Source organism: Citrus sinensis, chromosome 8, assembly GCF_022201045.2.
Source record: "Citrus sinensis cultivar Valencia sweet orange chromosome 8, DVS_A1.0, whole genome shotgun sequence".
Classification (NCBI taxonomy): domain Eukaryota; kingdom Viridiplantae; phylum Streptophyta; class Magnoliopsida; order Sapindales; family Rutaceae; genus Citrus; species Citrus sinensis.
Window position 1 is genome coordinate 5,247,430 of NC_068563.1, and position 13,164 is coordinate 5,260,593.

The window sequence follows — 13,164 nt, forward strand, 5'->3', positions numbered from 1 at the left end:
AACCCAAGCTTGAAAGAAAATTAGTCACTCATAGTTGAACTAGGGGCAAAATGGGAATTTATTAAAATACGAAGAAAATACAAGATGGAGAGGGAATTACAGAAAATGGATCCCAAAAATGGATTCAGAGATATCAAATTAGGGGGGGATGCCCCCTTTTTATAGATACATGGAGTAAATCATGGCCATCGGATTAAAAACAGTTTGGACGCTCAGGATTGCGCCACGTCATCAGTCAACAGTCCACGGTTTGACCACGCGGATGAACAGTAACACGGTTTGACCCGACTTTGAACAGTAACGCGGTTTGGTTGAAAATAATCCTGTGTGATGCATGCACCGTACGCGAGATTTTTCGTCCACTGATATGCTGCCACGTCACCATCAACAGTACATAAGAATTTTAGTCCAACAGGATCGTGACACCTCATCAGTCAATGCCACATCATCGGTCAATGCCACGTCATCATCCGTCTATGTGAACAGTGTCGTGAACAGTCACGTATACAGTACCGTACACGTGAATAGTACCGTACATGTGAATAGTGCCATTTTTCCTTTTATGCTCCTCCTAAGGTTTTCAACCGTCCTGAGTTCAAAAGTGATGTCCGTTTTGCTGTCTGATCTCTCCTTTATTGTGAAATGACTATAATGCCCCTAAAATACATAAAATACTTAATTAAAATAAAACACATGTAATTAAATCACAAGAAGGTTAAATATATAAAAGTAAGGGTTGTTAGTAAGACTTAAAATGTAAAATGACGGTTTTCTCCTTTATAAATATGCATTTTCTAACACTCAACACACCCCCCAACCAGCTTATTGCTAGTCCCTAGCAAATAAAGCGAAAATAAAATTCAAATTCAAAATATATTTTTTTTTTAATAGAAACACTCGTATTTATTCCATCAGATTAATGATAGCAATCAAATAAAAGTATAAGCATTATCTCCAGTCTAAAGCAACATCACACCCACATCAACCATCCACATGAATTAGCCCAGTAGACTTTGTTTTAACTACTCTCAAGAATGACATGTCAAACCCCAAAATCTCACTGGAAGTAGTGACACTCTCACAAATAAATTAATCCCAATAAAAATAGTCACTCCAATGAATGGTAATTGAGAGAGAAAATAATAAAGAAGTGATATCACATGCTCTCACCAAGATGAAATAAATATGCCCTCAGCTTAGAAATAATACGATCTCAAGTCAAATAAAATGTTAGTCAACCCACTTTATTTATCTTTTTTTTTTTTTTTAATTATGCATCACTACATCTTTTTAGCCCATATAACTAGCTTCTACTTCGGACTATAGTTCCCTAAAATCAAGAAGGACTTTTATTAGGACGTAACGTAGGCTAGGGACATGGTTAACAAAGAAGGGAAATAAGGAAAACAAAGTGTATGTTTGAGAAAAATGCAGAGAATTTTTTTTTTTTTTTTGGAAGTTGCAAGGTGGATTTCACCTATTTTTATTCTTTTGAAACAACAACTTTTGTTTTTGTTTTTGTTTTTGTTTTTTTTTTTTGTTTTTTTTTTGGCATAACTTCACTGAACAACATAATTATTTACATTTTCTCAAACATAAATAGGTGATGGAACTTATAAGACATCGGGTAATACTCCAAATCGGAGTGGGTCAAGATGATAAGTTGACAAAGAAAATGTTTTTTTTTTTTTTTTAAAGGCTCAAAAGGGTTAACTATGGATATTTAATAAAAGGGATGGCTAGAAAGGCTCAAACGGATCAAAGATGGCCTTTCCATCGTCTTTTAGGGCTCTGAATAACCTTCCATATCTACTAGTTAGATGGGCCTCCAAATGTAGCAACACACTTTTTTTTTTTTTTATGAAGGGTTAACTCAAAAGAAATCTAGAGATCGTGTATACAATAATAAACTGTTAAGCTGTATAAAGAATGGGCAAAAGGGTTACTCTCCAAGAAAAATGATAGGCTCAAAAACTCACTTGGTACTTATTATGACATGTTCATTCCTTCAAGCAACTCATATATGTCTCCAACATCAACATGTAGAGTAGCAAACATAATGTAACATCACTTAAGACCAAAGATAATACAAATACTAAAATTTAAATTAATCATGTCACCCAATGTTAAAACAAATCAAAAATTTTTTTTTTTTAAAAAAAAAACATTCTACCCCCCAACCTATTCTAAACATAAAAAAAAAAAAAAAATATGCATGCAGAAATGTGAAAATGATGTAGAAAAATTAATTTAGAAAAGTTACATTTAAAATGATAGAAAAGAAAATGATTTTTTTATTATTTTTTTTAAAGAAGATGCGTTTCTAGAGGAACTACACTCCATATTCAGCCATCTTCGACTCAAAAGTTGGAAAATGCATTTTTATAGAGGATAAATTAAAAAGAAGAAAAATAAACATAAACACATAATAAAGAAAAAAGAAAATGTCTTAATTTTTTTTTTAAGTTTTTTTTTTTAATTTTTTTTTTAAACGATGAAGATGCGTTTCTAGAGTCACTACACTCCATATTCAGCCATCTTCAACACAAAAAGTTAGCAACAGTTAGTTTCTACAACAAAAAATTAGTAAAAACTTAACCAAAATTTCATAATTGTCGACTATTCCCTCCCCCCAACCAGAACGAAACATTGTCCTCAATGTTTGAAATGAAAGAAGTAGAGTTTAGAAGACATCACCTGGGTGGTGCAACACAGAAGAAAATATTTACAGGCGGAGAGTTAAATCTAATTTGTACTTCTTACTGCTGCTACTGTTACCATCATTATTTGGGCGCTCCAACACAAAGGTCCAGGGGTCTGGCTCCGGTTTATACGCTTGTAACAGATCAAGTAGCTCATTAGCAGTGTGAGCACAAATAAAGAGTTTTTTCACATTAGCGGGAATGAAATAGTTTTTTATTGCATGGTTAAGAAATGCGATAAAGCCATCATAAAAGTTATTGACATTTAACAAACCGATGGGTTTTTGGTGGATGTGCAGATGGGCCCAAGATGCTAGCGTGATAAGTGCCTCTAGTGTTGCAAGATCTCCTGGAAGGAAAATAAAAGCATCAGCATGATTAAGCATTTCAGTTATTCTTTCTTGCATACCTGAGACGACTAACTCTTCTCCAGTTGATGAGTCAGACGAACTGCCCAATGGTTTTAAGACTCTTGGGATGATGCCTAACACTTGACTTCCTCTGATAAAAGCTGCTTCGGAGACCATTTTTGATAACCCTCGGTTACCTCCTCCATACACCAAATGTAAATTTCTCGCTGCTATGCTTCGACCAAGATCTATGGCTGCCTCAACGAACTCTTTATGTTTGCCATATGTAAATCCAGAAAGCACACAAATGTTCTTGAATTGTCTATTGGGAGTAGCTGACATTGTGATACTTCTCAAAAATAATTTGTGAGTGCTTGACAAAAAAGAAATCACATTTAAGAGTCTTGGTGATAGTGGGTCATGGTTGTGTATGAGGTAATATGTCAGTGTCAAATAACGCGTAAAGCACGTGGCTCGCAAGTCAAAAAGAAAACAGTAAAAAGGAAAAAGCAAACAGTAATAAAATTATTAAAGACAATAATGCAAACAATAAGACAATAGTGAAATAAAATAACAATAAAGTAAAAGGATATTTACAGGTAGTTGCGACTGTGGCTCACATCTTCCTCTGGTTTTACGTCCAGAAACGGCTTGAACGCCCTCTATGGGTCGAGGATAGGCTTCCTATCCAGTTTTCTTATAAACTGGCAAACAGGGTCGTTTATAGTCAGATTCCCGAGACTATATCGTGCATGCTCTTTCTGGAATAATGGCCATAACTGGAGAATCGCTCCTTGCACATATCCACTGGGATGCGTTTCAAGAGACAAAAGGATATCATCCAATGACTCCTTATTCAAGCCATCCCTAATGAATTGAATCTTATCTTCCCTGTTATCAGACACCATTCCTAAAGAACATGGGTTTTTATTGCAACTCATTCTGGCACACTTATGACAAGCAACAGAAATTCTTCGAGCTCGTCGTTTTCTTGCATAATTTCCTTTACCACAACCAGGCATGTATGCAATAAATTTTGGAGGTAACTCACCTGCCGATCGTACTTTAGCCTCGATTAACCAACGGATGTCAGCAGGTATGTTATTCCTCATGAGTAATCGCATGCGTTCGGACCGAGCTTTATAGATCGTAAGGAGGGCATTCTGAGGAAGTGAAGGGAATCGCTTGTGAAGCTTCGCTAGAATCTCGTTTCTGTCCATACCTTCGCCTCAGAATATCAGTTATTATGGGAAACTGAAGTAACCGACTTGATTGTCACGGAGTACCGTTATCCGCCACTTCACTGGGGTAACAAACTAAAGCACACAAATAGAAAAACAAATTAAAACACACAAAGAAAATTAAAATCGTCCTCTTATTGAATTTACCTCAAGCTCCAACTGGATGTCGTAAACACTTCTCTCAATGTCTCTGAGTTGGTGTTCTAAACCCTCAACATAGGCTACTAACTCTGGTGGTTGTAGAGCCCAAATGCGATGTGTTTTACAAAATTGAATCTGTCTTTTGAGATGAGTTTTGACACGTTGAAGTGGTTTAAGAATGTTCAGGAGGAACGGTCTAAGTATGAGACTCATGATTAAAAATGATAAGAGAAAACTTAATGGTAAAATAAACACACTTATGCAAAAACAATTTCAATTAGCAAAAGAATAATAATAAAAAGAAAGAAAGAAAAATCAAATCAACGAGAAGAAAAAAAAAATTCAATTCAAATTTGGTGGGTCACTCAAATTTATTTCGGTGTCTTCTTCATGTGGTTGGTACTCTAGATATGGCTTTAATCTTTGACCATTAACTTTAAACGTGACACCATTCTTTGGGTCTTTAATTTCAATTGCCCCATGTGGAAAAACAGTATGAACAATAAATGGGCCAGACCATCGAGAGCGTAACTTACCTGGGAATAGGTGCAAGCGAGAATTGAATAAAAGCACTTTCTGACCTGGGGTGAAAGATTTTCTCATAATTTACTTGTCATGGAAGACTTTCATTCGTTGCTTGTAAATCTTGGCATTTTCGTATGCATCATTGCGAATTTCTTCAAGTTCTGCCAGTTGTAATCTTCTTTCTGAGTTGGCTTGCTGCATGTCAAAATTGAATTTCTTGATGGCCCAATACGCACGATGCTCGAGTTCCACAGGTAGGTGGCAAGCTTTTCCATACACTAGCCTGTAGGGTGACATCCCAATCGGGGTCTTGAAAGCCGTTCTATATGCCCATAAGGCATCATCAAGTCTTAATGACTAATCTTTTCTGTCCGGCCTCACCGTTTTTTCTAATATGTGCTTTATTTCTCGATTGGAGATCTCAACTTGGCCACTGGTTTGCGGATGATACGGGGTCGCCACTTTGTGTGTGATTGAATACTTTGTCAAAAGAGCTTTGAATGCTTTGTTACAAAAGTGGGCACCACCATCACTGATTATTGCTCGAGGGAATCCAAAGCGCGAGACAATGTTGCTTTTCAAAAATCCTATCACCACCTTGTGATCATTGGTCCTACATGGAATTGCTTCTACCCATTTTGAGACGTAGTCAACACCAACCAATATGTATTGATGGCCAAAAGAAGGGGGAAAGGGTCCCATGAAGTCGATACCCCATACGTCAAAAATCTCAACCACTAAAATTGGATTTAGTGGCATCATGTTCCTTCGTGTAATGCTCCCCATTCGTTGACACCTATCACATGAAGAACAAAAAGTGTAAGCGTCTCGAAATAGTGTTGGCCAATAGAAACCACATTGTAAAACTTTAGTCGCTGTTTTCTTAGCACTGAAATGGCCTCCACAAGCTTGTTCATGGCAGAATGAAAGGATATTCTGAATTTCATTTTCTGGGACACATCGTCTAACAATTTGGTTTGCACAATACTTGAACAAATACGGGTCATCCCAAAAGAAATTCTTTATTTCCGCAAAGAATTTGATCTTGTCTTGCTTGGTCCAATGCTCTGGAAGTTTACCTGTAACAAGATAATTAACTATATCAGCATACCAAGGTAATACTTCCACACTCATTAATTGTTCATCTGGAAATGACTCATTTAATATTAATGGCTCTGTAATTGTGTCAAAGTGAAGACGAGAGAGATGGTCCGCCACAACATTTTCTGACCCTTTCTTATCTTTGAATTCCAAGTCAAATTCCTGCAAAAGTAACACCCAACGAATTAGTCTAGCTTTTGCATCTTTCTTTGTGAGAAGATATTTAAGAGCAGCATGATCTGTGAATATAATTATTTTACAACCAATGAGATATGATCGAAATTTTTCCAATGCAAACACTACTGCTAGCATTTCTTTTTCAGTAGTTGAATAGTTCAACTGTGCATCATTCAATGTCATACTAGCATAATAAATAACATGGGGAATTCGATCAACTCTTTGTCCTAATACTGCTCCTACTGCATAATCAGATGCATCACACATGAGTTCAAATGGTAAGCTCCAGTTCGGGGCCTGAATGATGGGTGATGATGTCAACAACTGTTTTAATTTTTCAAACGCCATGAGACATGAATCATTAAAGATAAAAGGTACATCCTTAGCAAGTAGATTGCATAAGGGTCTAGAAACTTTGCTAAAATCTTTAATGAAACGTCTATAGAAACCAGCATGCCCAAGGAAAGATCTTACTTCTCTGATTGTTTTAGGTGGAGGAAGATTAGAAATGAGATCCACCTTGGCTTTGTCAACCTCAATACCTTTGCTCGAAATGATGTGACCGAGAACAATACCTTGTTTTACCATAAAATGGCATTTCTCCCAATTTAAGATCAAGTTCTTCTCGATACATCTCTGCAGAACTAGTGTTAGATGATGTAAACATTGATCAAACGAGTTGCCAAAGACAGAAAAGTCATCCATAAAGACTTCAAGGAATCGTTCAACCATATCAGAAAAAATGCTCAACATGCATCGTTGAAATGTAGCAGGTGCATTGCATAATCCAAATGGCATTCTCCTATATGCAAATGTGCCAAAAGGGCAAGTGAAAGTAGTTTTCTCTTGATCGTTTGGTGCTATGGGAATCTGATTATATCCTGAGTAGCCATCTAGAAAGCAATAAAATTCATGACCTGCTAATCTATCAAGCATTTGATCAATAAATGGTAAAGGGAAATGGTCTTTACGTGTGACAGAATTCAACTTTCTATAATCAATGCATACACGCCATCCTGTAGTCACTCTAGTGGGTATCAATTCATTATCAGCATTCGTAACTACTGTAACTCCTGACTTTTTGGGGACAACTTGTACAGGACTGACCCATGAACTATCAGAAATTGGGTAAATGATACCTGCGTCTAATAGCTTAAGGACTTCAGTTCTAACAACTTCTTTCATATTAGGATTTAACCGACGTTGCATTTCCCTAGTAGATTTAGCATTTTCATTAAGGTGAATGTAATGCATGCAGTCTACTGGGTTTATACTTTTTATGTCTGCTATGGTCCATCCTAATGCCCCTTTGTGCTCTTTCAAAACATCTAACAACTTACCTTTTTGTTCGTCATTGAGGGATGATGAGATGATTACCGGCAGAGTGCTTTCTTCTCCCAAAAACGCATATTCCAAAGTGTTGGGCAATGGTTTGAGCTCGAGTTTCGGTGGTGATTCTGATGATGGAATGAGTTGCTTCTCTGATGGTGCTAGTTGTTCAACTCTTGACTTCTATTTATTAGTGTCCATAGATGGTGCTGAGTCAAGCAGGGCGTTGACCTCATCAACCGATCTGTCAATATCAAAATCCAAACCAAAGTGAGTTAAGCATGTCTGTAAAGGATCATCACTAAGGTTTGAAAGAAAAGTATTATCAACTATTGTTTCTATTAAATCCACATCAACAATTCCATCATCTGCACTGTGAGGTTGTTTGGCAATGTTGAAGATGTTCAGTTCCATAGTCATGTTGCCGAAGGACAACTGCATATTTCCAGTCCTGCATTGAATGTGAGCATCCGCAGTTGCCAAGAAAGGTCGGCCTAGAATAATGGGGATGTGCTTCCTTGAATCCTGTATTGGTTGAGTGTCAATTACAATGAAATCAACAGGAAAATAAAACTTGTCTACCTGGATAAGCACGTCCTCCACAATACCACGAGGTATTTTCGTGGACCGATCTGCAAGCTGTAACACCACTGGAGTTGGGTGTAATTCTCCCAGTCCAAGTTTCACAAATACAGAGTAAGGCAAAAGATTTACACTAGCTCCTAAATCCAACAAAGCATTCTCAATTGTGTGGTTCCCTATACTACATGAGATAGTGGGGGAGCCAGGGTCTTTGCATTTTAAAGGAATTTTATGTTGGAGTATAGAACTAACATTTTCTGTTAAAAATGCCTTCTTTTGAACATGCATATTTCTCTTTTTAGTACAAAGGTCTTTAAGAAACTTGGCATAAGATGGAACTTGTTTAATAGCATCAAGCAAAGGGATATTAACACTTACCTGTTTGAAGATTTCGAGAATCTCACCTGTGGATTTTCCCTTTTTTCCTTTCGCTAACCTTTGAGGAAATGGAGCTTTCGGAACGTATTCTCGTGGGTTGGTTTCTTCTTTCTCCTCCGGTGATGAGTCATCAACATTCACAGGTACAATTTGATTTTCTTTTGTCACTGGCATCTCCATCTTGTTGTCGACTTTTTTTCCTTTTCGCAAGGTCATTACTGCTTTGACCTCTCCATGCTGTTGTGGTGAACTGGTACTTGCTTTATGTACTCCTTTAGGATTAGGCACTGGTTGACTTGGAAACTTACCTTTCTCAACGGTCATTGCCAAGGTTTGAACTGAAGAAGCAAGTTGTCCCACCATCTTCTCGAGGCTTGAAACAGATTGAGCTTGTGAGTTGAAGCCTGCTCTCAACTCATTTCGTAGTCCATCAATGGTGCGGTTCTGTTGCTCAATCGTGGAGTGAGTAACATTCCTAAAATTCTGGAATGCATCCTCCCATGGTCTAGGTTGAGAGTGGTTCTGGTTCTGATTGTATGGTCTAAATGGTGGCTGAGAGGCTTGAGGATTTTGTGGAATTGGTGGAGCTGGAGCTATTGGTCCATTCTGTTGGAATCCTTGAGACCATGAAAAATTGGGGTGGTCTCTCCATCCAGGGTTATATGTGTTGGAGTATGGGTTGTAATTTGATGGCTTTCTCATTACACCTATGGCATTGGCTTGATCTGAGTATGAGTCATGGTCATGTGGCTCTGTTGATTTAGCAGTCGATAATGATGCTATTTGTCGAGAGAGACCTTCAATTATCGCTTTGACTTCTTTAATTTCTGAACTTGATTCGCCAATTTGAACCTCATTCACTCCTTTAATTCTTCTAGTAGTCCTGAGTGATCGACTCCGTTGTTGGGAATTATCTGCTTGTCGCTGGAAGAATTCCCAAATCTCTGATGCACTTTTTGACATTAGCTCTCCTCCACTCGTTGCCATTAGCCATTCTTGCACATTCGGCAATAATCCTTCCAAAAAGTATTGGCATTGGTGTCATTTCTCGTACCCATGATGTGGACACTTCAAGAGTAGCCCATTGAATCGCTCCCATGTTTCGAAAAATTGCTCGTCATCTTTCTGGGTAAACTCCGAGATTTCCCTGCGAATAGCATTGGTTTTATGCACTGGGAAATATTTATTTAAAAATTTTGTAACCATTTGTTCCCATGATGCAATGCTATTAGCAGGCAATGTATTAAGCCATGAACGAGCTCTATCTTTTAAAGAAAATGGGAATAGTCTAAGTTTAACATCATCATCTGAAAAATTCTCATATTTGAATGTTTGACAAATGGCATGAAAATCATTCAAATGATTATATGGATCCTCATTTTCTAGGCCATAAAATGTAGGGAGACAATTTAACACACTAGGTTTTAATTCAAAACTCCTAGCAGCTACATTTGGGTATCTTATGCATGACGTGCTCAAATTAGCTAAGGGACTAAAATAGTCCTTAAATGGCCTCTCCTGTGGTGCTTGTAAATCCATTTTATTTTTAACGTGTTTGTGTGTGCGAAGTGTTTTTTCTAATTCAAGGTCTATAGGTTCAAGATTAGGTAATAATGACCTACGACCATGCATGCAAAATAAATAAAATAAAAATAAAGATGCAAACAAAACAAAAAATAAAGATGGGAACAAAACAAATAAAAATAAAGAAGAGGGAGAAATTACGATACTAACCTTATTGCGCTATTACAACCTTTCTATAAAAATACACAAAAATAAATACGTGAAAGAAATTAACTAAAAATTAAATTAATAAGATAAACAAAAAAAAATTACAAAGAAAAATAAATGGAAAATTAAATTACAAAATTTTAAAGAAGAGAAAAAGAAAAGAAATACTAACCTTTAAATGTAGATTCACTTTTTTTTTCTTTTTTTTTTAATAATAAAAAAAATACAAGAAAACAAATAAAAGAAATTATTCACAAAAAATTAATTCTATGAATTAAAATTACTTACCTCCCCGGCAACGGCGCCAAAAACTTGTTGTGCAAATTTTAATGTACTCGCAAGCGCACGAATCTGTTGTAGTATAGATTAATGGTGACGAGTGTCGATCCCACGAGGAGGTGGATTTTAATTGTGTAGAATTAATTTTGTGAATGGGTGATTGGATTTGTGGTGGAAATGATTGGAATATGCTAAAACTTAAATTAAAATAGAGAGAATAAATTCTAAAATTGGTATTGAAATGGTGAGAATAAATTGAAGAGAATTCTATTGAAATGACGTACTTGGGTATCTGGATCCGTATCAACATGCATCATGGGCTAAATATTCCTTATTAATGCCAATTAAATCATGAGGGGGGAATCCACACCTCATGAACCACGCTCTAATCAATATGGTGCTAAGGGCTTATCGTGCCAAATAATAATAACCTTATACTAGAGAGCCGGTGTAACCAAGGCGGTATCTAGACAAGACTATTATTATTTGTCGACGAGAAGTCAAAACATCCACAAAAATTAGAGGGGAAGAGAAAATAAATTTACCAAATTAAGCCCATGACACATGTTGAGACTTCACCTTCAACCCAAGCTTGAAAGAAAATTAGCCACTCATAGTTGAACTAGGGGCAAAATGGGAATTTATTAAAATACGAAGAAAATACAAGATGGAGAGGGAATTACAGAAAATGGATCCCAAAAATGGATTCAGAGATATCAAATTAGGGGGGGGATGCCCCCTTTTTATAGATACATGGAGTAAATCATGGCCATCGGATTAAAAACAGTTTGGACGCTCAGGATTGCGCCACGTCATCAGTCAACAGTCCACGGTTTGACCACGCGGATGAACAGTAACACGGTTTGACCCGACTTTGAACAGTAACGCGGTTTGGTTGAAAATAATCCTGTGTGATGCATGCACCGTACGCGAGATTTTTCGTCCACTGATATGCTGCCACGTCACCATCAACAGTACATAAGAATTTTAGTCCAACAGGATCGTGACACCTCATCAGTCAATGCCACATCATCGGTCAATGCCACGTCATCATCCGTCTATGTGAACAGTGTCGTGAACAGTCACGTATACAGTACCGTACACGTGAATAGTACCGTACATGTGAATAGTGCCATTTTTCCTTTTATGCTCCTCCTAAGGTTTTCAACCGTCCTGAGTTCAAAAGTGATGTCCGTTTTGCCGTCTGATCTCTCCTTTATTGTGAAATGACTATAATGCCCCTAAAATACATAAAATACTTAATTAAAATAAAACACATGTAATTAAATCACAAGAAGGTTAAATATATAAAAGTAAGGGTTGTTAGTAAGACTTAAAATGTAAAATGACGGTTTTCTCCTTTATAAATATGCATTTTCTAACACTCAACATGGTAGACACAAAATCCATTCTTGATCAAATACATGAGTTACAAATTATTGTTGCTAAGCTTCGAGAGTTAAAAGTTGAAATTTCTGAATCATTTCAAGTTGGGGCTATTATTGCTAAATTGCCTCAAAGTTGGAATGATTATAGAAAGAAACTCCTTCATAGTAAAGAGAACATAACTTTAGAAGAATTGCAAAAACACTTGGTAATTGAAGAAGAGATTAGGTCTCGTGAATCCAAGGATAAGCATGATTATACTAAAGTTAATGTTGTTGAAGCTAGTAAATTCTCAAAGAATTTTAAAGTCAAGAATGACAAGAAATTCAAGAAGTCCAGCACACAAAAGTTTTCTGGAAATTGTTTCTTTTGTGGTAAGAAAGGCCATCGCCAAAGTGATTGCAGATTCAAGAAGAAAAAGGAAGAAGTGAATTCCCATAAAGCTAATGTTATTGAAAACAAATCTGAAGAGATTTGTGCTATGGTTTCTGAAATGCAAATTGGCATGATTACTGAAACCAATATGGCTAAAACTAAGTCCTATGATTGGTGGCTCGATTCGGGTGCAACAATTCATGTTTGTAATGATAAGAAATTTTTCTTATCATACAAAGAAGAAACGGAAGGATAAATGGTTCTCATGGGGAACAATAATGCAGCCATAGTAGTAGGGAAAGGAGTAGTTGAGATCAATTTCACTTCTGGAAAGAAAGTCACATTGTATAATGTCTTTCATGTACCTTCCGTTAGGAAGAATCTTATTTCTGCTAGTTGTATGTGTAAGCATGGGCTTAAGATTGTGCTTGAGGGTAATACTTGTATTGTGTCAAAGAATGGATTATTTGTTGGGAAAGGGTATTCTTGTGATGGAATGTACAAACTCAGCATTAATAATAATAATATCAACTTAGCTTATATTGTTGAGTCTTGTGATGTTTGGCATGCTAGATTAGCACATTTAAACTTTAGATCTTTGAAATACATGTCTAAGCATGGTTTGATTAATTGCAATGATGTTAAAGGTTATAAGTGTGAAATCTGCATCCAAGCTAAAATAACTAAGAAATCTTTTCCTAAAGCTGAACGAAATACTCAAATATTGGATTTGATACATACTGATATTTGTGAGTATAATGGCATTTTAACAAGGGGAGGTAAGAGATACTTCATCACTTTTATTGATGATTGTTCTAGATACACTTATGTGTATTTACTTAGAACAAAAAGTGAAGCTTTCGATAA

The 13,164-nt window shown here is 36.5% G+C and overlaps 1 non-coding gene across 1 annotated transcript; it reads left to right on the top strand.

Moving 5' to 3' along the window:
- The first annotated feature begins 9,577 nt into the window (after positions 1 to 9,577).
- LOC127899477 (small nucleolar RNA R71) lies at positions 9,578 to 9,681 on the top strand. Its single transcript, XR_008051354.1, has one exon. It is a non-coding gene; the product is annotated as a small nucleolar RNA R71 (small nucleolar RNA).
- The last annotated feature ends 3,483 nt before the right edge of the window (positions 9,682 to 13,164 follow it).